This window comes from Papio anubis, chromosome 12 (assembly GCF_008728515.1).
Source record: "Papio anubis isolate 15944 chromosome 12, Panubis1.0, whole genome shotgun sequence".
Taxonomy (NCBI): Eukaryota; Metazoa; Chordata; class Mammalia; order Primates; family Cercopithecidae; genus Papio; species Papio anubis.
Genome location: NC_044987.1, coordinates 19956052 through 19978966, shown reverse-complemented (window position 1 = coordinate 19978966; position 22915 = coordinate 19956052). Strand labels below are relative to the sequence as shown.

The 22915-nt window shown below is 37.5% G+C and overlaps 1 pseudogene; it reads right to left on the bottom strand.

The window, feature by feature from the left end:
* Positions 1–18299: 18299 nt before the first annotated feature.
* On the bottom strand, positions 18300–22566 carry LOC116269815 (annotated as a pseudogene).
* Positions 22567–22915: the final 349 nt, after the last annotated feature.

Sequence of the window (22915 nt, the reverse complement as noted above, 5' to 3'; positions counted from 1 at the left end):
GTCTGGTAACCATCCTTCTTTCTATCTCCATGAGTTCAATTGTTTTAAGTTTTTAGCTCCCACAAGTGAGAACATGTGAAGTTTTTCTTTCTGTGCCTGGCTTATTTCACTTAACATGATGACCTCCAGTTCCATTCATGTTGTTGCAAATGACAGGACCTCATTCTTTTTTATGACTAAATAGTACTCCATTGTGTATATGTACTACATTTTCTTTACCCATTCATCTGTTGATGGACACTTAGGCTGATCCTAACTTTTGGCTATTATGCTGCGATAAACATGGGAGTGCAGATTTCTCTTTAATATACTGATTTCCTTTTTGGGGGGTATATACTTAGCAGTGGAATTGCTGGATTGTATGATAGTTCTATTTTTGTTTTTTCGAGGAACTACCAAACTGTTCTTCATAGTGGTTGTACTAATTTACATTCCCACCAATGTGTACAAGGGTTCCTTTTTCTCCACATTCTCACCAGCATTTGTTATTGCCTGTGTTTTGGATAAAAGCCATTTTATTATAACTGGGGTAAGATGATATCTCATTGTAGTTTTGGTTTGCATTTCTCTAATGATCAATAAGGTTGAGCATGTTTTTATATAACTGTTTGCCATTTGTATGTCTTCTTTGTAGAGATGTCTGTTCAAATCTTTTGCCCACTTTAAAATTGGATTATTAGATATTTTCTTATAGAGTTGTTTGAGCTCCTTACATTTTCTGGTTACTAATCCCTTGTCAGATGAGTAGGTTGCAAATATTTTCTCCCATTCTGTGAGTTATCTCTTCACTTTGTGGATTGTTTCCTTTGCTGTACAGAGGCTTTATAATTTGATATGATCCCATTTGTCCATTTTTGCTTTGGTTGCCTGTGATTACGTATTATAGTCAAGAAATCCTTGACTACTCCAATGTCCTAGAAAGTTTCCCCAGTGTTTTCTTCTAGTCGTTTCATAGTTCGCGGTCTTAGATTTAAGTGTTTAATCCATTTTGATTTGATGCTTGTTTATGGTGAGAGATAGGGGTGGTTTCATTTTTCTGCATATGGATAGCCAGTTTTCTCAGCATCATTTATTGAAGAGACTGTCCTTTCCCCAATGTATGTTCTTGGTACCTTTGTCAAAAATGAGTTCATTGTAGACGTATGGATTTGTTTCTGGGTTCTCTATTCTGTTCTATTGGTCTGTGTGTTTCTTGTTATGCCAGTACTATGCTGTCTTGTTTACAAGAGCTCTGTAGTATAGCTTGAAGTCAGGCAATGTGATTTCTCCACTTCTGTTATTTTTGCTCATGATAGCTTTGGCTCTTCTGGGTCTTTTTTGTGGTCCTATATACATTTTAGGTTTTTTTTCTATTTCTGTTAAGAATGTTATTGGTATTTTGATAGAAATTGCATTGAATCTGAAGATTGCTTTGGGCAGTATGGACAATTTAACAATATTGATTTTACCAATCAATGAATATGGAATATCTTTCCTTTTTGTGTGAAAAAAATTTCTTGCATCGGTGTTTTATAGTTTTCATGATAGAGAGCTTTCAATTCTTTGGTTAAATTTGTTCCTAGGTATTTAATTTTATTTTAACTATTATAAATTGAATTACTTCCTTGATTTCTTTTTCAGATTGTTCACTGTTGGTATATAGAGATGCTACTGATTTTTGTATGTTGATTTTGTATCCTGCAAGTTTACTGAATTTTCTTATCAGTTCTAATAGTTATTTGGTGGAGTCTTTAGGTTTTTCCAAATACAAGCTCATGTCATCTGCAAACAAGGACAATTTGACTTCTTCTTTTCTAATTGCCATAAAATTTCCTTTCCAGTTTGGATGGCTTTTATTTGTTTCTCTTGTCTGATTGCACTAACTAGGGCTTCCCATCCTATGCTGGACAACAGTTGTAAAACTGGGCATGCTTGTTTTGTTCCAGATCTTAGAGAACAGGCTTTAAGATTTTTCTCCATTCAATATGATACTAGCTATGGGTCTGTGGCACGTTACTTTTATTGTGTTGAGGTCTATTCCTTCTATACCCAGTTTTTTTAAGGGTTTTTATCATGAAGGGATGTTGAATTTTATCAAATGCTTTTTTAGCATTAATTGACGTGATCATATGGTTTTTGTATGTGATATGATGTATCACATTGATTTGCATATATTGGGCCATCCTAGCATGCCTGGAATAAATCCCACTTGGCCATGATGAAAGATCATTTTAATGTGTTGTTGAATTTGGTTTGGTAGTATTTTCTTGAGAATTTTTCCATCAATGTTTGTCAGTGATATTGACCTTTAGTTTTCCTTTTTTGATATAGTATTGTCTGGTTTTGGTGTCAGGGTAAAACGGCCTTCATAGAATGAGTTTGGAAGTGTTCTCACCTTCTTTATTTTTTGGAGTAGTATGAGTAAGATTGCTATTCATTCTTTAAACGTTTGGGAGACTTCAGCAATGAAGCCATGAAGTCCTGGGCTTTTCTGTGCTGGGAGCCTTTTTATTATGGCTTCAATGTTATTACTTGTTATTGGCCTGTTCAGATTTTGGATTTATTCATGGCTTAATATTGGGAGGTTTTATGTGTCTATGAATTTATCAATTACTTCTAGCTTTTCCAATTTGTTGGCATGTGGTTGCTCATAGTACCCTCTAATGATCCTTTGAATTTGTGTAGTTTTGGTTTTAATGTCTCCTTTTTCTTCTTTATTTATTTGGGTCTGCTTTCTTCTTTTCTTAGTTGAGCCAAAGGTTTGTCAATTTTGTTTATCTTTTAAAAACATCAACTTTCCATTTTGTTGATATTTTGTATTTTTTGTTTGAATTTTATTTCTGCTCTGATCTTTATTATTTAAGAGCATATTGTTTAATTTTCATGTATTTGTATAGTTTCCAAAAATCCCTCATTATCGATTTGTAGTTTTATTCCATTGTTTTCAGAAAGATACTTGATATAATTTCAGTTTTTAAAAAATCTTTAAAGGCTTTTCTGTGGCCTAACATATGGTTCATCCTTGAGAATTATCCATGTGCTGAGAAGAATGTGTTTTCTGCAGGCATTGGATGAAATGTTCTCTAAATATCTATTAGGTCAATTTGATCTATAGTGCAGATTAAGCCCAATGTTTCTTTGTTGATTTTCTGTCTGGATGATCTGTCCAATGCTGAAATTGGGGTGTTAAATTTTCCAACTATTATTGTATTGGGATGTTTTTCTCTCTTTAGCTCTAATAATATTTGTTTTACATATCTGGGTGCTCTAATGTTGAGTACATGTATATTCACAATTGTTATATCCTCTTTCTGAATTGACCATCTTATATAATGCCCTTCTTTGTCTCTTTTTATAGTTTTTGTCTTGAAATCTGTTTTGTCTGATTTAAGTGTAGCTATTCATACTTACAAACTTTTTTGGTTTTCATTAGCATGAAATGTCCTTTTCCATCCCTTTATTTTCAGTCTATGTATGTCTTATGGTGAAGTGTGTTTCTTGTAGGCAACACATTATTTGATCTTTTTATTTTTATCCTTTCAGCCACTCTGTTACTTTTGATTGAAGAGTTTAGTTCATTTACATTCAATGTTATTATTGATAAGCAAGGGCTTACTCCTGCCATTTTGTTATTTGTTTTCTGGTTGTATGTTATTATTGATAAGCAAGGGCTTACTCCTGCCATTTTGTTATTTGTTTTCTGGTTGCTTTCTGGTCTTCTCTTCCTTCTTTTCCTTCTTTCTGTCTTCCTTTTAGTGAAGGTGATTTTCTCAGGTGGTATGTTTTAACTTCTTGCTTTTTATTTTGTATATCTGTTGTATGATTTTTGATTTGTTACTGTGAGGCTTTCAAATAATATCTTATAACCCATCATTTTGAACCCATGACAACTTAACACTGATTGTGCAAACAACAAAATAGCAAGCAAAGATTAAACTAATGTGAATACTACACTTTATCTCCTTGCTTTTTAACTTTTTATTGTTTTTATTTATATCTTATACTGTCTCTGTCTTGAAAAGTTGTAGTTATTATTTTTTATTTGTTCACCATTTAGTCTTTCTACTCATGATATAGTTTACACACTACAATTATGGTGTTATAATATTCTGTTTTGTGTGTGTGTGTTTTTACTATTATTAGTGAATACCTTCACATGATTTCATATTGCTCATTTACCTCCTTTTTTTCAGACTGAAGAACTACCTTTATCATTTCTTATAGAAAAGATCTGATATTGATGAAATCCTTCAGCTTTTGTTCGGAAAAGTATTAGTTTCTCCTTCATATTTGAAGGATATTTTTGCTGGATAGACTATTCAATGGTGAAAGTTTTTTCCTTCAGCACTTTGAATATGTCATGCCACTGACTCTTGGCCTGTAGGGTTTCCACTGAGAAGTCTGCTGCTAGACATATTAGAGCGCCATAATATGTTATTTGTTTCTTTTCTCTTGCTGCTTTTAGGATCATTTATAAATCCTTGACCTTTGGGAGTTTGATTATTAAATGCCTTAGGTAGTCTTCTTTGGATTAAATCTGGTTGGTATCCTATAACCTTTTTGTACTTGAATATTGATATATTCCCTAGGTTTGGGAAGTTCTTTGTAATTATCCCTTTGAATAAACTTTCTACCCCTATCTCTTTATCCACCTCCTTTTTAAGGTTAATACCTCTTAGATTTGCTCTTTTGAGACTCTAGATCTTGTAGGCATACCTTCTTCTTTTTTATTTTTTTTTTCTTTTGTCTCCCCGACTGTGTATTTTCAAATAGCCTGTATTCAAACTTAACTAATTCTTTCTTGTTGATCATTTTGCTACTGAGAGACTATGATGCATTCTTCAATAGACCAATTGCCTTTTTCAGCTTCAGAATTTCTGCTAGATTCTTTTTAATTATTTCAATCTGTTTTTTAAATTTATCTGATATGATTCTGACTTTCTTCTCTGTTATCTTGGATTTTGTTGAGCTTCCTTAAAACAGCTATTTTGAATTCTCTGTCTGAAAGGTCGCGTATCTCTTCCTCTCTGGGATTTGTTACGGTGTATTTAGTTTATTTAGTAAGTTAATGTTTTCCTGAATGTTCTTGATGCATGTGGATGTTCTTCAGTGTCTGGGCATTGAAGAGTTAGGTATTTATTGTAGTCTTCACGGTTTGGGCTTGTGTGCACCTGTCCTTCTTGGGAAGGCTTTCCAGGTACTCAGAGGAACTTGGATGTTGTGATGTCTTTGGTCACTGCAGCCATATTGGCTTTAGGGCACACCCTAAATGCAGTAATGCTGTGGCTCTTGTAGACTCAGAGGTACCACCTTGGTGGTTTTGGGTGAGATCTGGTAGAATTCTCTGGATTGCCAGGCAGACATTTTTGTTCTCTTTCTTTACTTTCCCCCAAACAAACAAAAATCTCTGTCTTTATGCTGAGTTGCCTGGAGCTGGAGAAGGAGTGACACAAGCACACCTGTGGCCACCACCAGTGGGACAGTGCTGGATCAGACCTGAAACCAGCACAGCACTGGGTCTCACCCACGGCCTGCATTGACCACTCCCTGGCTACTGCCTATGTTCACTCAAGGCTCAAGAGCTTCTACAGTCAGCAGGTGGGAAATCCAGCCAGGCTTATGTCCTTCCTTACAGGGCGGTGAGTTCTCTCTGGCTGCTGGTGGGTCCAGAGATGCCATTCAGGGACCAGGGACTATAGTTGAGAACCTTAGTGCTCTATTCTACTGTGGCTGAACTGGACCCAAGCCACGAGACAAAAGTTTTCTCCACTCTTTCCTCAAGCAGAAGGGTCTCTCCTCATGGCCGCCCCTACCCCAGGAGCCCACTTGGTGCTCTGCCCCACTGTTACCAGGTTGGTACCCAAGCTGCAAGACAGAGTTCCCTTTAGTCTTCCTTCTTTCCTCAAGCAGAAGCAGTGTCTTCCTAGAGCCACCACATCTGAGAATGTGCTGGGTCACACCTGCAGCCAGCATTGCTCTGAGTCTTACCCAAGGCCTGAAGTGAGTACTGCCTGGCTACTATTAGCTTATTCAGGGCCCAAGGGCTCTTTAGTTAGCAGGTGATGAATTTCGCCAGGACTAGGTCTTTCACTTTAACACAAGGGGTTCCCTTATTCCCCAGAGTGTGTTTACAAATGTCTGGGAGCTGGGACCTGGAATGGGGGCTGTAGGATTCTGCCTGGTGCCCTATCCCACTGTGGTTCATCTGGTTTCCAAGTTGCAAGACAAAGTCCTCTTTACTTGTCCCTCTCCTCTCCTTGAGCACAGGGAAGAAGTCTCTCCTGGAGCTGCAAGCTGCACTGCTTGGGGTTGGGAGACAGATGACACAAGCCCTGTCCTGGGCACAGCAGCTGGTATCTCACTTGGTCATGTGTAACCCAAGTCAGCTGGCTCCAAGCCTGGCATAGCACCAGGACTTGCCCAGGAGTTGCAATCCTTGTGGCTTAGACTGCCTTTCAAATTAATTTAGGAGCCCACCCCAGAGCTTTTTAGCCCATGTTGGTGGGTCTTGCTGGAACTCAGGTCCTTACTTCTGGTATGGACAATTTGCCTCTTGGTAGGGCTGGTCTAAATGCTCCCTCTGTGGGTGCCAGCTGTTCTGTCCTACGTTGCTTTCCTCTGTGACAGGGCAGGACTTAGTTCCAATGCCATGTCCCACAATCACTGTGCTCTCCCTCCCCCAAGCGCACAGATTTTTCTCTCCATCCCATGCCACTGCTACTGGGGAAAGGGTGGTGTAGGCAATTCAAGACTGTCTTTCCTACCCTCTTCAGTTTCTCTTTCCTTAATATGATGTTAAAACCAGATACTGTGGGAGGGGTGCAGTGGCTCCCGCCTGTAATCCCAGCACTTTGGGAGGCCGAGGCGGGTGGATCACAAGGTCAGGAGATCAAGACCATCCTGGCCAACATGGTTAAACCTCGTCTCTACTAAAAATACAAAAAAATTAGCTGGGCGTGGTGGCAGGCGCCTGTAGTCCCAGCTACTTGGGAGGCTGAGGCAGGAGAGTGGCTGAATCTGGGAGGCGGAGATTGCAGTGAGCTGAGATCGCGCCACTGCACTCCAGCCTGGGAGACAGAGCGAGACTCCGTCTCAAAAAAACAAACAAATAAACGAACAAAACCAGGTACTGTGATATCCCTCACCTGATTTTTGGTTCTTTAGGTTCTTTATTGTATGGATAGTTGTTCAATTTGTTGTTCCTGCAGTGGGGAGGATCACAGGAGGCTTCCATTTGGCCATTTTGTTCCACCTCCTCGACATTTTTTGTTTTGTTTTGTTTTTTAATCGTAGAAGTAGTTGTTATATATAATTTGTTCTGATTCTTGATTTTTTATCCCTGTTACAATACCCAATTACTCTAATATGTGTGTCTTTATAGTATATTTTGATAGTCAGCTGCTGCATAATGATGTTTTGATGATCAATGGACCATATATATGATGGCGGTCTCGTAAGATTATAATGGAGCTGAAAAATTCCTATTGCCTAGTGATGTAGTAGCCATCATAACATTGTAATGTAATATTACTTATGTCTTTGTGCTGATGCTGGTGTCAACAAACCTGTACTACCAGTCATATAAAAGTATAACATATGTAATTATGTATGGTACATTATTGATAATGATAATAAACGATTATGTTACTGGTTTATGTATTTACTATATGATACTTTTTTATCGTTATTTCAGCATGTACTTTTTCTACTTATTAAAACAGCCTCAGGCAGGTCCTGCAGGAGGTATTCCAGAAGAGGGCATTGTTAGTATAGGAGATGACCCCCCCATGTTACTGCCGCTGAGCAGCTCACCGTCTGATAGGATGTGAAGGTGGAAGACAGTGATATTGATGATCCTGACCCTGTGTAGGCCTAGAGTAATGTGTGTGTTTGTGTCTTAATTTTTAGCAAAATTAAGAAAGAAAAAGAATTTAAAATTAGCAGAAAGCTTATAGAATAAAGATATAAAGAAAAAGTGTTTTTGTACAGCAAGTGCAAATGTTTATAAACTCTATCATAGTGCATGTAATATCCTAGGCCTTCCCATTTACTCACCACTCACTGACTCAGTCAGAGCAACTGCCAGCCCTGCAAGCTCCATTTGTGGTAAGTATTCTATACAGGGGTACCATTGTTTATCTTTTATATTATATTTTTACTGTACTTTTTCTATATTTCGATATGTTTAAATACACAAATATTTATCATTGTGTTACAGTTGCCTACAGTATTCAATACTGTATAAATATAGTATAAAAACAGTATAAATGCTGTACAGGTTTGTAGCCTAGGAGCAATAGGCAATATCATATAGCCTAGGTGTGTGGTAGGCTATGCCATCTAGGTTTGTGTAAGTACACTCTTGTACAACAACAAAATTGCTTAATGATGCATTTCTCAGAGTATATCTTTGTTATTAAGCAATGAACAACTGTATTTGGTAAAATACAAAGATATTCCACATATTTTATTATGCTATTAAGCATCTTTTAAAATAATTTATGTCAGTTATAACTTGTTTATTCTTTCACATGAACATTGAAATAATTGAGTTTACTTCTTAAGCATTTCATTGGTATCTTCATTTAAATTGCTTTATGTTTATGTTATTAAACGTACTAATAAACAGATAGTCTTTTTTGGGCCTCAGTGAAGTTTGGTAGTTTTCATTATATAAGACGTTTTGCATCTCTTGTTAGGATGTTTCTTATGTATTGCATGTTTCTGATTATTGTTTAAGATGGAACTTTTTTCCTGTTAAATTTCTTAAGTGATTACCGTTGAGATCTATGTCTATATCTATTATCTGTACTGATGTCAATATCTATATCTATGTTGCTGACTTTTGTATCTTTTTAAACTAGTTATCTTACTGACTTCTACTAGTACATTTTCATTTTATTTACTCAGGTTTTTCCATATAGAGAAGAATCACTTGAAAACAGAGAGACATTTGTCCCCATTTAACAATAATTTATTGTACATTTTAAAATAACTGAACGAGTGAAATTGGAATGTTTCTAACACAAAGAAATGATAAATACTTGAGGTGATAGATATCCCAATTATCCTGATTTGATCATTAGACATTGTATGCTTGTATCAGTGTGTCACATGTACTGTATAAATGTGTATAACTATTATGTATCCATAATAATTAATTAAAAAAATAATCAATTAAAAAATTATTGTCCTTTATTACATTGGCTATAACTTACAGAAAAATGCAAAAGAGTAATGAACACACTGCTCTTCTTCCTGAATTTAATGAGACTACACTCTATATTTTATCATTAACCATAATATTGGCTATCAATATGCAATAACTATTTTCTGTTAGATTAAGGAAGTTTTCTTCTATTTTCAGGAGGCTTTTGTATTTATTTTAATATTGCTTTCAGTTTAATTATTTTTAATCTTTGCAATTATTGAAATAATTAATTTTAATCTTCAGGGGTATTGATGTGACTAATTAATTGACTGGTGTTTTTAACATGCTAGTGGATTAGCATGTTATTTATATTAATAGTGAGATTAGTTTGTGATTTCCTTTTTTGTGCTGTATTTATGTGTGGGCTTTGGTATTAGAGTATTGGTGGTTTGGGAAAATGAATTGGAAGTGTGCCATCTTTTTCTCTGCTCTGGAACAACTTAAATTGCATGTTAATTATCTTTCCTTGAAGCTTCAATAGGACTCACTTGTAAAATTGTCTGGACATGGTACTGCTTTTGGAGTTATTTCTTAGGCAAAAATTTCAACTTCTCCCGCGATTATTGACATCCAGATGAACTATTTTCTCAAGTCTTTTCTGTAAGTTTATGTGTTTTTAGAAAATCACGTGTCTTATCCTTATTTTCAGAATTTTTAGCTTAGGTTACTGTGTTTAAATTTCTTACACCATTGTAACATACTTCTATATCTATGAATAAAGCCTAATTCGTGCTTTTAATGTTTTGAATGTGTTTTCTGTTGTTTAAATATGTAAGAGGTTTGTCCATTTTATTGATATTTGCAAAGAAATTAGCTCTTGGATGTATTTATAAAATCTATTTTTATTTTCTAATAATTTCTCTTGATATCTTAGGTTTCTCATCTTGTTTTTTTGCCATTTTTCAAATTCATTTTGATTTTCTGTTTTTAAAATGAATATATTTAAGACTGTAAAATTTCTTCTGAATGTATTTGTCCTCATATCAGTTTTGATTTGTAGATTTTGCTGTATTTATAGATTTAATAGCCTGTAACTGCATTTTTAAGCTTTTTAAACAAATAAGTATAGTTTACAAGCAATAAAATACACATATCTTAAGGGTACAATTAGATTAGTTTTTTAATGAAGTAAAATGTATACAGAGTGAAATGCACATATGTTAATTGTACAGTTTGGTGAGTTTTGACAAATACATGTGTCTGTGTAACCAACACACCACCCAAGACACAGAAACTTTCACTACCCCAGATGTTCTCTCCCATCACCTTCCAGTCAGTTCCAAATCCTCATGGACAACTGCTGCTGATTTCTGTCACTACTGATTCATTTCATTGATTATTGGGCTTTGTGTATATGAAATCTTATAGTATGGGCTCTTTTGTGTCTGGCTTCTTTCCCTCAGCAAAGTGATTTTGAGGTTAATCCATAGTGTTGCTTATATCAGCAGTTCGTTCTTTTTTTTTCTTAAATTGCTGAGCAGCATTCCATGGTATGACTATACCACAATTTGTTACCCTGTTTCTAGATGAACTTTTGGGTTGTTTCCAGTTTTTTGGCTATTATGCATAAAGTTGCTATAGGAATTCCTTTAAAAATCTTTCTGTGGACATGTTTTCATTTTTGGGGGGTGCATATTTACTGGAATTTCTGGGCCAAGGGGTATGGTTAATTTTATCAGAAACTGCCAAAATGTTTTCTAGTGTTTGTACCATATGTATTACATACAGAAATGCATGAGATTTCCACTTATTCCACATCGATATTAATAATTGGTATTGTCAGTCTTTTAAGTTTTAGTAACTTTATTGGGTACAAAGTAGCATATCATGTGTTTTAAATTTGTATTTTCTTGATGGATAATGATATTGAACATCTTTTTGAGTGCTTATTGGCCATTCATATACTTTTGTGGGGTGAAAGGTTAGTTCAGTCCTTTTGTCCATTAAAAAATTGGGTTGTCTGTTTTCTTTGTTATTTGAGTTGTAAGCGTTCTCCACATATTCTGGATATAAGCTGTTTGTCATATTTATGTATTGTAAATATTTTCTTCTAGTTTGTCTTCTATCCTTTTTACAGTGTCTTTTGAAGAATAGAAGATCTTTGCTTTTTGTGTTTTACTTAAGAAATCCTTACCTATCTAAATATTGTAAATTAATTTTCTTCTTACAGCTTTATAGTTTTGTGCTTGATCCCATCATTCTTCCCAAATTAATTTTTATGTTTGGTATGAAGTGGTATGAATTGGTATGAAGGAGAAGTCAGGGTTCATTTTTATTTTCCCCATTTGGATATCCAGTTGTTCCAACACCATTTGCAGAAAAGACTGTCCATTCCCTATGGAATTATTTTGGTGCCTTTGTTGAAAATCAGTTGAGTGTATTTTGTTGGTCTTTTTCTAGACTTTCTATTCTGTTTCTATACTTGCAGTTTGAAGTTTCTATATTTGATACTCTCTTTGAACCATGAATTATTTAGGAATATGCTGACATCTTTAACAACAACTCTAACTTACAACACAGAAAAGGGCCATGTCAGTGATGAAGCTGAATAGTTATTCACCTGAGTAGGGATGTCCATCCTTTAAAGTAGTTCTGAAACCTAGCAGTATGCATGGGAAGTTTTTTTAAAACAATACAGATTTTGGAACCCCACCCCGGACCTAATTTTCAGTGTAGAAACTGGATAGTTTCTGTTTTTAGAAAGCTCTTCCAGGTGATTCTGAGACATCCAGTCAATTTGGAAGCCATTGCTCTAAACACTACCCCTTACAGCAAAAAGCAGACTTAGGGTTACTCTCCAAGCCCTCAGTGGATTCAAAGCTTTGCATTATTTCAATGTACAGAATCAACCCTCAAGAAAGGGGAAGAGACAATTAGCCGGTTTTTCCCTTAAGCATTGAAATCACCACGAATGTCAGGTTATCTTTGAATGACCTTTTAACTTGAGAGAATATAATATTTATGGTTATTGTAGTATATTTAAGGTATTTTACAAGTTACAAAAACCATTTAATTCTGAATGACTGTTCTGCTGCTCAAATATAGGGACTTAAAGATTCAGGGAGGAATCTTTGGGACTATGAAAGTCAGTGCCTTATTTATTCCAGGGCTAATGGATCAGAAAAGCTCCAAGAAGGCCAGGAGAGCTGTCAAATGAAGTGCATTATGGCTCAAGATCAGAGAGAAGGGCTTTGGAGGTAAGAAGGGCTTTGGAAGAGAGTTAGTATCTCAATGTATCCATGAGAACATAAAAAACAAACAAACAAACAAACAAAAAAAAACCAAAAACCTGTAGCTTCTCAGTAGATACTGTATATACCAAATCACCATCTTCTGTTAGACCAGTGGTTCTCAACTAGAGGTGATTTTGTATTCTAGGGGATATCTAGTTTTTGTTTTTCACAATTAGGAGGAGTGCTAACTGGCATTTAGTGGGTAGACACCAGAGATGCTGCTAAACATGTTACAATGCACAAGACAACTTCCCACAACAAAGAATTATTCAGCCCAAAATGTCAATAGTGCAATGGTTAGGAAACCCTGTCTTAGACAAATAATGTGAAAGAAGATTTTTCCACAAGCGAGTACTTGGCTTCTACCCTTGATAGCCCAGAGATTTCCCAAAGTAAAATATCCCATATCAAGTTCATGTTCTTTCCAGCCAAACTCTGGACTTCTTTCATTGTTCTCTATCTCAGGAAAAAGTACCAGCATTCATTCTATTGTGAATACAAGAAATTTTAGACTCATTTTATATCTCTTGGGTGTTCTGAACTGTGCCTAGGTGTAGATTTACTTCTCTTTATGCTGCTTGGGACTCATTGGGAATCTTAATCTAAGGATTCACATGTTTCTTATAGAAAATTCTTAATTATCTTTTCAAATTCTTCTCTCCACTCCCCCCAAAAAAGGCTCTTTTAAGGCTTTCTCATTATATACTTTATGTCTCTAGCCTTCTATTTTATATTTCCATCTTCTTTGCACTATATTCTGAGTAATTTATTCAGGTCTATCTGTAGTTTCACTATTTCTCTCTTCATCTTTGTCTAATATGCTGTTTGACCCATCCACAGAATTATAAGATTAGGGACTTTCTAAGATGATGGGACTTTGTAATGTTACTGTTATTTGCTATTTTAATGACTATATTTTTCATATCTGGAAGTATTGTGTAGTACTTTTGCCAGCCTGTGTGATGTTTTTCCTAGTTTCTTCTTTCACATAGATTTGATTCTATTTTGTAATTTTAAATGCTTGTAGTCTTCAATGATGACTCGCATATGAATTTCTTGGAGATCGAATTCCATGAAATCCTTCTATTTTTGCTTATGGTAGATGGTTTTCTTGTGTAATTCTATATTGTGATCTTGTGATTGGTAGGACGTTACATGAAAAACCTATGTGGTTTGGCTTCTGTGTGTGAATTCCGAAAGAGTTTGATTTGTTTCCTTAAGTTTCCCTGGGAGAATTATTATCCCCAGCTTGCTTACTTATTTATTTACTTATTTAGCCACGTGGCTAGGGGTGGAAAAACAGTGAATACTGAGTCACAGTAGACAAAGGTGTCTTCAAGGCTCCCAGATAAAGTGGTTGTGGCACCTATGATTGGGCCTGAAAGATCACACAGTAGGATTTTGGCTAGGAGCTGGACTCCTCAGAGATTAGATACTTTTTTTTTTTTTCATAAGAAATTGAGCAGGCCAAGACAAAAGCTTCAGAAGCTGGTATTTGTGGGTGTAAGTCCTGATGAATAGACCTGTTTGCCACCTCATCACTGCACAGTGAGACTGTCGTATTAATCAGTCCCATCCATATACATAGAGCATCCAGGTGGCTTTTTAAGTGGATATCATAATGGTATGAGGAGATGGCTAAGGATTTCAGGTATTTGATGAACATTTCCTGTGTGAAAGAGAAACCAGATAGTCACACAGATAAAAGGAACCTAGAGGAGACAGAGACAATTTCAAGAATAAAATAAAACTTCAAATAAAATGTGTATTAGTAATAAAATGAATATATTCATAGAAATCAGGGAAAATGTTGTATCCAGGAAACAACTGAATTCTGTGAAAAAGAATATTCAAAGAACAAGTAGGATCTTTTTAAAATGAAAAAAATTAATGACTTAAAAAAAACCATCAATAGAAGTGCCAAAAGATATGTCAAGATAATTTTGCAGAAAATATAGCAAAAAATAAAGAGGTATAAAGTTTAAAAATTAAGAAGCTTAGAAGATAAATCCAAGAGATACAATATTGAAGTATTGGGAATTACAGAAGAAGAGAATAGAGAAATTGGCAGGGAGGCCATTATCAAAGAAATAATAATACAATATTTCTGAAATTAAGAACACTGGTCTCTAGTTTGAAAAGATCCATAGTGTATCCAACACAATAAATGAAAATGTCCGTACTGTCAGACCTGATCTCTGCAGGGTAGTCTTGTACATCAGACAGGGCTTGTCCAACCTGAGCACTCTTTGGTCTACTGGCCTCTCCCAGGGCCCCAGCCTGGCCTTACCTGCTTACAGGGCAGTCTCGGGGGGCTCTGGAGGCCCACACCATAGCTTCTGTGCCTGTAGACTGTGCCTGACCAGTGGAAACTCCAGAGAGGTGGCCTCTATGGCCACACATCAGCCTGCAAATTTCCTCCCCATACTGCAGCTTCCCCTGAGGCCATGGCAACTCCCCACATCACTTGGTTGATGTGTGTCTGCAGGGGTGGGTTTTGCTTCACTTGCCCTGCCAGTAGGAGTGTAGTATGCATCCCTACTAACGCCCAGTGATGGCTGTTGCAGACAAATCCTTGGCCGGCACAGAGCCAGGAAGCCCCACCTAGCCAGTGCCCCACATTTGCACTGATTCTGTACAGAAAACAGGGAATCCTCCCACACCCTGAGTGATCACTCCTGCTTATGGGGCACAGAGAAGGCACCCAGACCTGTGCCACCCCAAGCCGATACCACCTCTAGTGCAATAGCACACACAGTCTCCAGCCCAGAGAACAAAGTCAGGCCCAGTACAAGTCCCCCACAGTTAAAGCATGCATTCCAGGAGTTGGGAGCTGAGTGTTGGCCCCCTAACATCTCCCAGAAGTGAAGCCAGCTGGCTTAATCTGCCTTATACTACAATCAGACCCTCAAAGTCATCAAATAGGACAAAGGAAAAAAAATCCAAAGGTCAGCAACCTCAAAGATTGAAGGTAGATAATCCCACAAAGATGAGAAAGAATCAGTGCAAAGAATGCTGAAAACTCAACAAGCCTGAGTGCCTTCTTTCCTCCAAAGGATCGCATCGTCTCTCCAGCGAGAGTTTGAAACCCAGCTGAAGCTGAGATGGCTGAAATGTCAGAAGTAGAATTCAGAATATGGACAGGTATGAAGTTCAGTGAACTACAGGAGTACGTTGTAACCCAATACAAAGAAGCTAGAAATTATAATAAAGCATGCAGGAACTGACACACAAAATAGCCAGTATAGAGAAGAATGTAGCTGACCTGATAGAACTGAAAAACACACTATAAGAATTTCATAAATGCAAGTATTAATAGCAGAATAGACCAAGCAGAGAAAAGACTCTCAGAGCTTGAAGACTGGCTTTCTGAAATAAGACAGGCAGACAAGAATAGAGACAAAAAAATAAAAAGGAATGAACAAAACCTCTGAGAAATATGGGATTATGTAAAGAGACTGAATCTACAACTGATTGGTGTACCTGAAAGAAATGGGGAGAATGGAATCAACTTGGAAAACATATTTCAGGATATCAGCCATGAGAACTTCCCCAACCTAGCTAGAGAGACCAACATTCAAATTCAGGAAATGCAGAGAATCCCAGTAAATTATTTCATAAAAAGATTATCCCCAAGACAGATGATCATCAGATTCTCCAAGGTCAAAATGAAAGAAAAAATGTTAAAGGCAGCCAGAGAGAAAGGCCAGGTCACATACAAAGGGAAGCCCATCAGACTAACAGCAGACCTCTCAGCTGAAACCCTACAACTGAGAAGAGACTGAGGGTCAATATTCAATATTTCTTAAAGAAAAGAAATTCCAACCTAGAATTTCATAGCTAGCCAAACTAAGCTTCATAAGTGAAGGAGAAATGAGATCCTTTTCAGATAAGCAAATGCTGCGGGAATTTCTTACCACTAGACCTCCCTTACAAGAGCTCCTGAAGGAAGCAATATGGAAAGGAAAGACTGTTACCAGCCACTACAAAAACACACTGAAGTACACAAAGCAGTGACACTATAAAGCAACCACATAAGTCTGCAAAATAACCAGCCAACATCATGATGACAGAATCCATCCCCACATATCAATAATAACCTTGAATGTAAATGGGCTAAATGCCCCAATTAAAAGGCAGAGTGGCAAGTTGGATAAAGAACAAAGATATATTAGTATGCTGTCTTCAAGAGATCCATCTCACATGCAATGACACACGTAGGCTCAAAATATAGGAATGGAGAAAAATCTACCAAGCAAATGGAAAACAGAAAAAAAGCAGGGATTGCAATCCCAGTTTCTAACAAAACAGACTTTAAGCCAGGAAAGATAAAACAAACAAATAAAAAAGACAAAGACGGTAAAGAATTCAAATGGTAAAGAGTTCAATTCAACAAAAAGATCTAGCTAACTTAAATACAATACACACAACACAGGAGCACCCAGATTCATAAAGCAAGTTCTTAGAGACCTTCAAAGAGACTTAGACTCTCACACAATAACTGTGGGAGACTTTAATGCCCCACTGACAATATTAGACAGATCACTGAGACAGAAAATTAACAAAGGTATTCAGGAACTGAACTCAGCACCAGATCAAATAGACCTAATAGATATTTATGAAACTCTCCACCCAGAAACAACAAAATATATATTATTTTCATTGCCACATGGCACATACTTTTAAATTGATCACATAATTGGAAGTAAAACACTCCTCAGCAAATGCAAAAGAACTGAAATCATGAAAGACAGGCTCTTGGACCACATCACAATCAAATTAGAAATCAAGACTAAGAAATTCACCCAAAACCATACAATTACATGGAAATTGAATAACGTGCTCCTTAATGACTTTTGGGTAAATAATGAAATTAAGGCAGAATTCAAGAAGTTCTTTGAAACTAATGAGGCCAAAGATACCACATGCCAGAATCTCTGGGACACAGCTAAGGCAGTGTCAAGAGGGAAATTAATAGCACTAAACACCCATATCAAAAAGTTAGATAGGTCTCAAATTAACAACCTAACATCACAACTAAAAGCATTAGAGAATCAAGAGCAAACAAATCCCAAAGCTAGCAGAAGCCAAGAAATAACCAAATCAGAGCTGAAGTGAAGGAGATTGAGTCACACACACAAAAAATCCCTTCAAAAGAGCAACAAGGGGCGTGCCCATGATGGCCGAATAGGAACAGCTCTAGCCTCCAGCTCCCAGCTTGAGCAACACAAAAGACAGGTGATTTCTGCACTTTTAACTGAGGTACCGGGTTCATCTCACTGGGGCATGTTGGACAGTTGGTGCTGGTTCGCGGGTGCAGCCTGACCAGTGAGAGCTGAAGCAGGGCGAGGCATCGCCTCACCTGGGAAGTGCAAGGGGGAAAGGGAATTCCTTTTCCTAGCCAAAGGAAATTGAGACACACAACACCTGGAAAATTGGGTAACTCCCACCCTAATACTGTGCTTTACCAAGGGTCTTAGCAAAGGGCACACCAGGAGATTATATCCCACAGCTGGCCCAGAGGGTCCCACGCCCACGGAGCCTCCCTCATTGCTAGCACAGCAGTCTGAGATCTAACTGCAAGGTGGCAGCGAGGCTGGGGAAGGGGCACCCCTCATTGCTGAGGCTTAAGTAGGTAAACAAAGCCACTGGGAAGCTGGAATTGGGTGGAGCCCACCACAGCACAAGGAGGCCTGCCTGCCTCTGTAGACCCCACCTCTGGGGACAGGGCATAGCTAAACAAAAAGCAGCAGAAACCTTGGCAGAGGTAAATGTCCCTGTCTGACAGCTTTGAAGAAAGCAGTGGATCTCCCAGCACGGAGGTTGAGATCTGAGAAAGGACAGACTGCCTGCTCAAGTGGGTACCTGACCTCTGAGTAGCAGTAGAAGGCTTCTTGGGTATGCAGGTACTGGCACAATCCAGCGTTTGAATTTGAAACCAGAGTGCGATCAGTATTGACCTGAGAGGTGCCCCTGGAAAACTGGCCTGTGAAGATGATCCTGTCACAGTCTTGGTGTTTTGTCCCCCAGAAAGCCAATGCTGCTTCACTGGGGTGGGTGAGCAGCAGAGACAGGAGTATCTGGCCCCCGCAGAACAAAGTGAAGCTGACCAGTTAGGTGCCATTGTTGAAATTGATCACCTTTCCTGAAGCACCTGCCATCAGCACTGGGGAGGACATCCTGGCCCTCAGGAAATCCCTGCCGTATTGCTTCCTATGTCCCACCAAGTGGTCTGTCACCTCCAGCAGGATGTCCAGCTGGTCCCCCCTGTGGTGTGTGTCTCGAGGGTTGAGGATGGTGGCTGTGCTGTGTGCAGCACTGGTGGTGGTGTTCATGTGGGTGAAAGGTCTGGGTGGGCTCAGCTGGTCTAGTTTCTCCATGATTTCCTTTATTCTCAGCTTAGCCTCTGCTGCTGAAACTTCTGGACACAGTGGTGCTTCATGGTAGGAGAGAATATTAGGAAGGTATCCCTGTGATGAAGAAAGATACGCATCTCTTGTCCTCACCAAAACTGAAATGGCAAAGAATGTGACTTATCATGTGTATGCAGCTGAATCTGTCCTTATTTCATTAACCTTAATAATTCATTTATATCTTTATTCATATATAACTACTGAAGTGTTCAATCTAGAAATTGGCCATAATTAAAATGCTGAAAGTTTTGAGTAAATCACATGAGTCAGTTGTTCCATTTGTACTTTAACCTTTATTCCATAGGATGTTAAAAATCCATTTAAAAAACCCATTGAACCTAAAAATATATGGCTAAGAAAAAATTATTTGATTAAAAAATGATTACAATAGCAAATTGAAGGAAGTAATTATTAAGAAATATTGAGGTATTTCTGAGTCTTAATAGAATGAAAGGAAAAGTCATAATGAAAAAATTAACATTTTCAACAGTAAAATGCAAAGACATTTTGTAAAAATTTGTTAAATTTTGAATGGGTATCATGTAAACATGGTACAAAATTCAAAAGACACAAAAAGGAATGAAGTGTGGAAATAAATTTCTATTTCATTCCTGTCTCCTGCCACATAGTTTTCCTCCCCAAATTCATCACTCTTATCTTCCTTATAAATACCTTTCTAGAGCCTATGTGTACATATGTATGTGTACATGCATATATCACTTATATTTTCTTTTTTACATAAAATGCATTGTTCTGTACCTTTTTTGTGTAATGATGTATTTTTAATGTCTTTTCATTTCAGGACATATTGAACTCCCTCAGTCATCCATTAAGATGGATACACAGCATTTCACTGTATGGATTTTTTAAGCAGTCTCTCATTGCTGGACATATAGATTTTCTCAATCTTTTGCTATTACAGTATTGAAAGTATAATCTTGTATTTGCACCCTGGAAATGGAATAACTACATTGAAGTTTAAAAGCATGCCCTGTTCTGAAAAATAGGAAGGTTTGCGTTTTTGTTCTAGTGATTTTCTTTCTTTCTTTCTTTTCTGAGACAGGGCCACTCTAATGCCCAGGCTGGAGTGCAGTGGCACAATCATGGCTCACAGCAGCCTCCATCTCCTGGGCTCAAGTGATCCTCCTGCCTTAGCTTCCCAGGTAGCTGGGACCATCAGCATGCACCATCACACCCAACTAATTTTTTGATATTTTGTAGGAATGAGGTCTCACTATGTTGCCCAGGCTGGCCTCAAACTCCTGGGCTGAAGTGATCCTTCCACCTCAGCCTCCCAAAGTGTTGGGATTACAGGCCTGAGCCACCATGCCCAGTCGTGATTTTCTTTACATAACATAAAAATTTATACGTATAATATATTTACATAAAATATTTCATCTTTTCTTTATTCGGCAGTGTTTATTGACTCCCTAGCATAGACGGTGACTAAAATATTTATTTATACTTCCCTGCTCCAATTTTTTCTCTCTATGACTATATTGTTGCTTATTTATCTTTGTGTTTACATCTATTTTCTTAAAAACAAGTTTTAATAAACTATGTCTATATTTATATATATCCTGTTAATATATTAAGTAGTATCTTTTAACACGAGGCTAAAAATGATAAGGAAGTATCTCCACCTGTCCTTCACCAACGTTTTTTATTTACAACATTTCTATATTGTCATAGTATATAATATTTACATTGTTTTCTCTTTATAATCTCCATAGTTTTGTTTTATTTTGTTCTTTGGTTAGTACTATAATTAAGTGGATTCAGTACTTGTCATTCTGTTTATAAGAGTCTTTATCATTTATCTCTTGTTTAGCTGAAGCTAGTCTTTTGTATTTTTTTTAAAGAAGAGCTTATGAGAACTATATCCCCTGAGTTTGTTGTAATAGTTGGATTTTTTAAAAAGTTGAATCTATAAATAACCTGGGACCTATTTGATATGTGGTATGGGGTGAGAATACAAATTAATTTGTAACCTCCAGTAATGTACAGGATCTAGACAAACAATTTTTGCTTATTACTTCTTTAACCTTCAGAAAGATGAAACTGTCCAAGAGACAAATTAAGAATTAATATATGCTTTCCTCTGCATATATTAATTGAAACTGAGAGGAAACTGAGACTTCAAACAGAAAAACATGTGTTCAGTGAATTTGAGGGTGTAGCAGAGAAAATAGTTCATATAATTAACTGTAGGGCCCTGGTTGGGAAGAAAAGGAAATTGGGACCAGAAGAGATCTGATAAGATGAAAGAAAAGGAAAGAAACAAGGAAACAGTGCCTGGCATTCGATCTATTTTTGTCTACTGAATCTGTGACTGAATTCAGAGTTTCTGGGAGGTACAATGAGAATAAGCTTATAGAAAATAAAGAAGAGTAAGAGGCTGTGGTTAGAAAGTAAGTGTGAAAGGCAGTCTTTCTGAAGTAGAGCAATTCAGGTGATAACAAGGTTCAAGGTGTGGCCCTCGAAGTGGGTTGTCAAAACACATTAGATTTGCAGGTACTGGTATTTCAAAAGAAAAATCACCATAAAGCTTCAATTTTGAATTGACTTAGAGGGGGCCTAATGGAAGAGTTCTGGGAAAAGATGAAGATTTAGCCAGATACCTGATCATTCAGTGAATTTGGGGCAAACAATCGATGCTATGAGGTTAGTCCTATCTTTTTTTTTTTTTTTTTTTTTTTTTTGAGAGGGAGTCTTGCTCTGTTACCCAGGCTGGAGTGCAGTGGCATGATCTCGGCTCACTGCAAGCTCCGTCTCCCGGGTTCACGCCATTCTCCTGCCTCAGCCTCCAGAGTAGCTGGGCCTACGGGCACCCGCCACCACGCCCAGCTAATTTTTTGTATTTTTAATAGAGACGGGGTTTTACCATGGTCTCGATCTCCTGACCTCATGATCTGCCCGCTCGGCCTCCCAAAGTGCTGGGATTACAGGCGTGAGCCACGGCGCCTGGCCGGTTAATCCTATCTTATGTTCCTTCTACAGATTAGGCAATTAAGCAAGAAGATGTTAAGTAGTTTGCCTATAGCCACACAATTAATAACTACCGGAGTCAAAATTCAAATCCAGGCTGTCTGTTGCTAAGCCTGTGATCTAACGTTTCTGCAGCCCTGCCTCCCAGTTGTGTTTGGTGTGGGGTGCGCTGTTGCTGTTAATTTTATTTGAATGCAATCCTAGGGTTGGTGGAGAGACTGAGGAGCACATAAAAGGTCCTGGACTCTGTCTTATACTAGGTGTAGTAGGGACATTCAGGCAAGGGTAGGACACTCAAGAGCCTGCTCAAGAGCAATTCAAAATTTAGTAGGAGTCTCAAGTTAAGAGAAAACAGGTTTAACTCTATCCATCTTCCTTACCGTGGTCTCTCAGGTTAGAAAATCATAGATAAAGTGATGGATTATCAAATGTTTCCCAATTAAAAAACCTATCTGTCCATAATTCATCACCAGACAATTTAATGGTATGTTTTTGGTCTGACCTGGGGTAGATTGAATTCTGAGATAGATTTTATTCTGTAAGTGGAGAAAGTAAGCCTTATTATTGTTATTATTATTTAAAATCTTTTTTGGAATTCTGACAGTTGTAAAAATGATCTATATAATGAGCCTTAACAGAAGTGCCACATTATTTTACAAATCATCTTACCTGAAAATAAGAGCACACACACGGAGAGGACGTGGACACAAAGCCACATGAAAAGATGGTCCCTTTTGTACATGCTGTTCCTTCTGGAATGCTTTCCCACATTTCCCTCTGGGTTATTTTCTCTGTCCCTTCTCTTCCACCTCCCTGAGCCCTACTACTTCTTCTAATCTTGGCTTAGATATCACTTCCTCTGGGACAGTTTCCTCAAGCCCCCATCTCTGAGGTGGGTGACCCATTACCCTTCCATAGCAGGCATCATGCAGTATTCCAATAGCCTGTTACTTACTGGTATTCTCTCTCTACCATCGTTAATGAGGACGGGGACCACACCTGTCCCGTTCAGCGCTGTGTCCCCATCTGAAGGCCTACCATGTAATAGTTGATGAGTAAATAACATGTTTATTGAATAAATGATTCTCAGA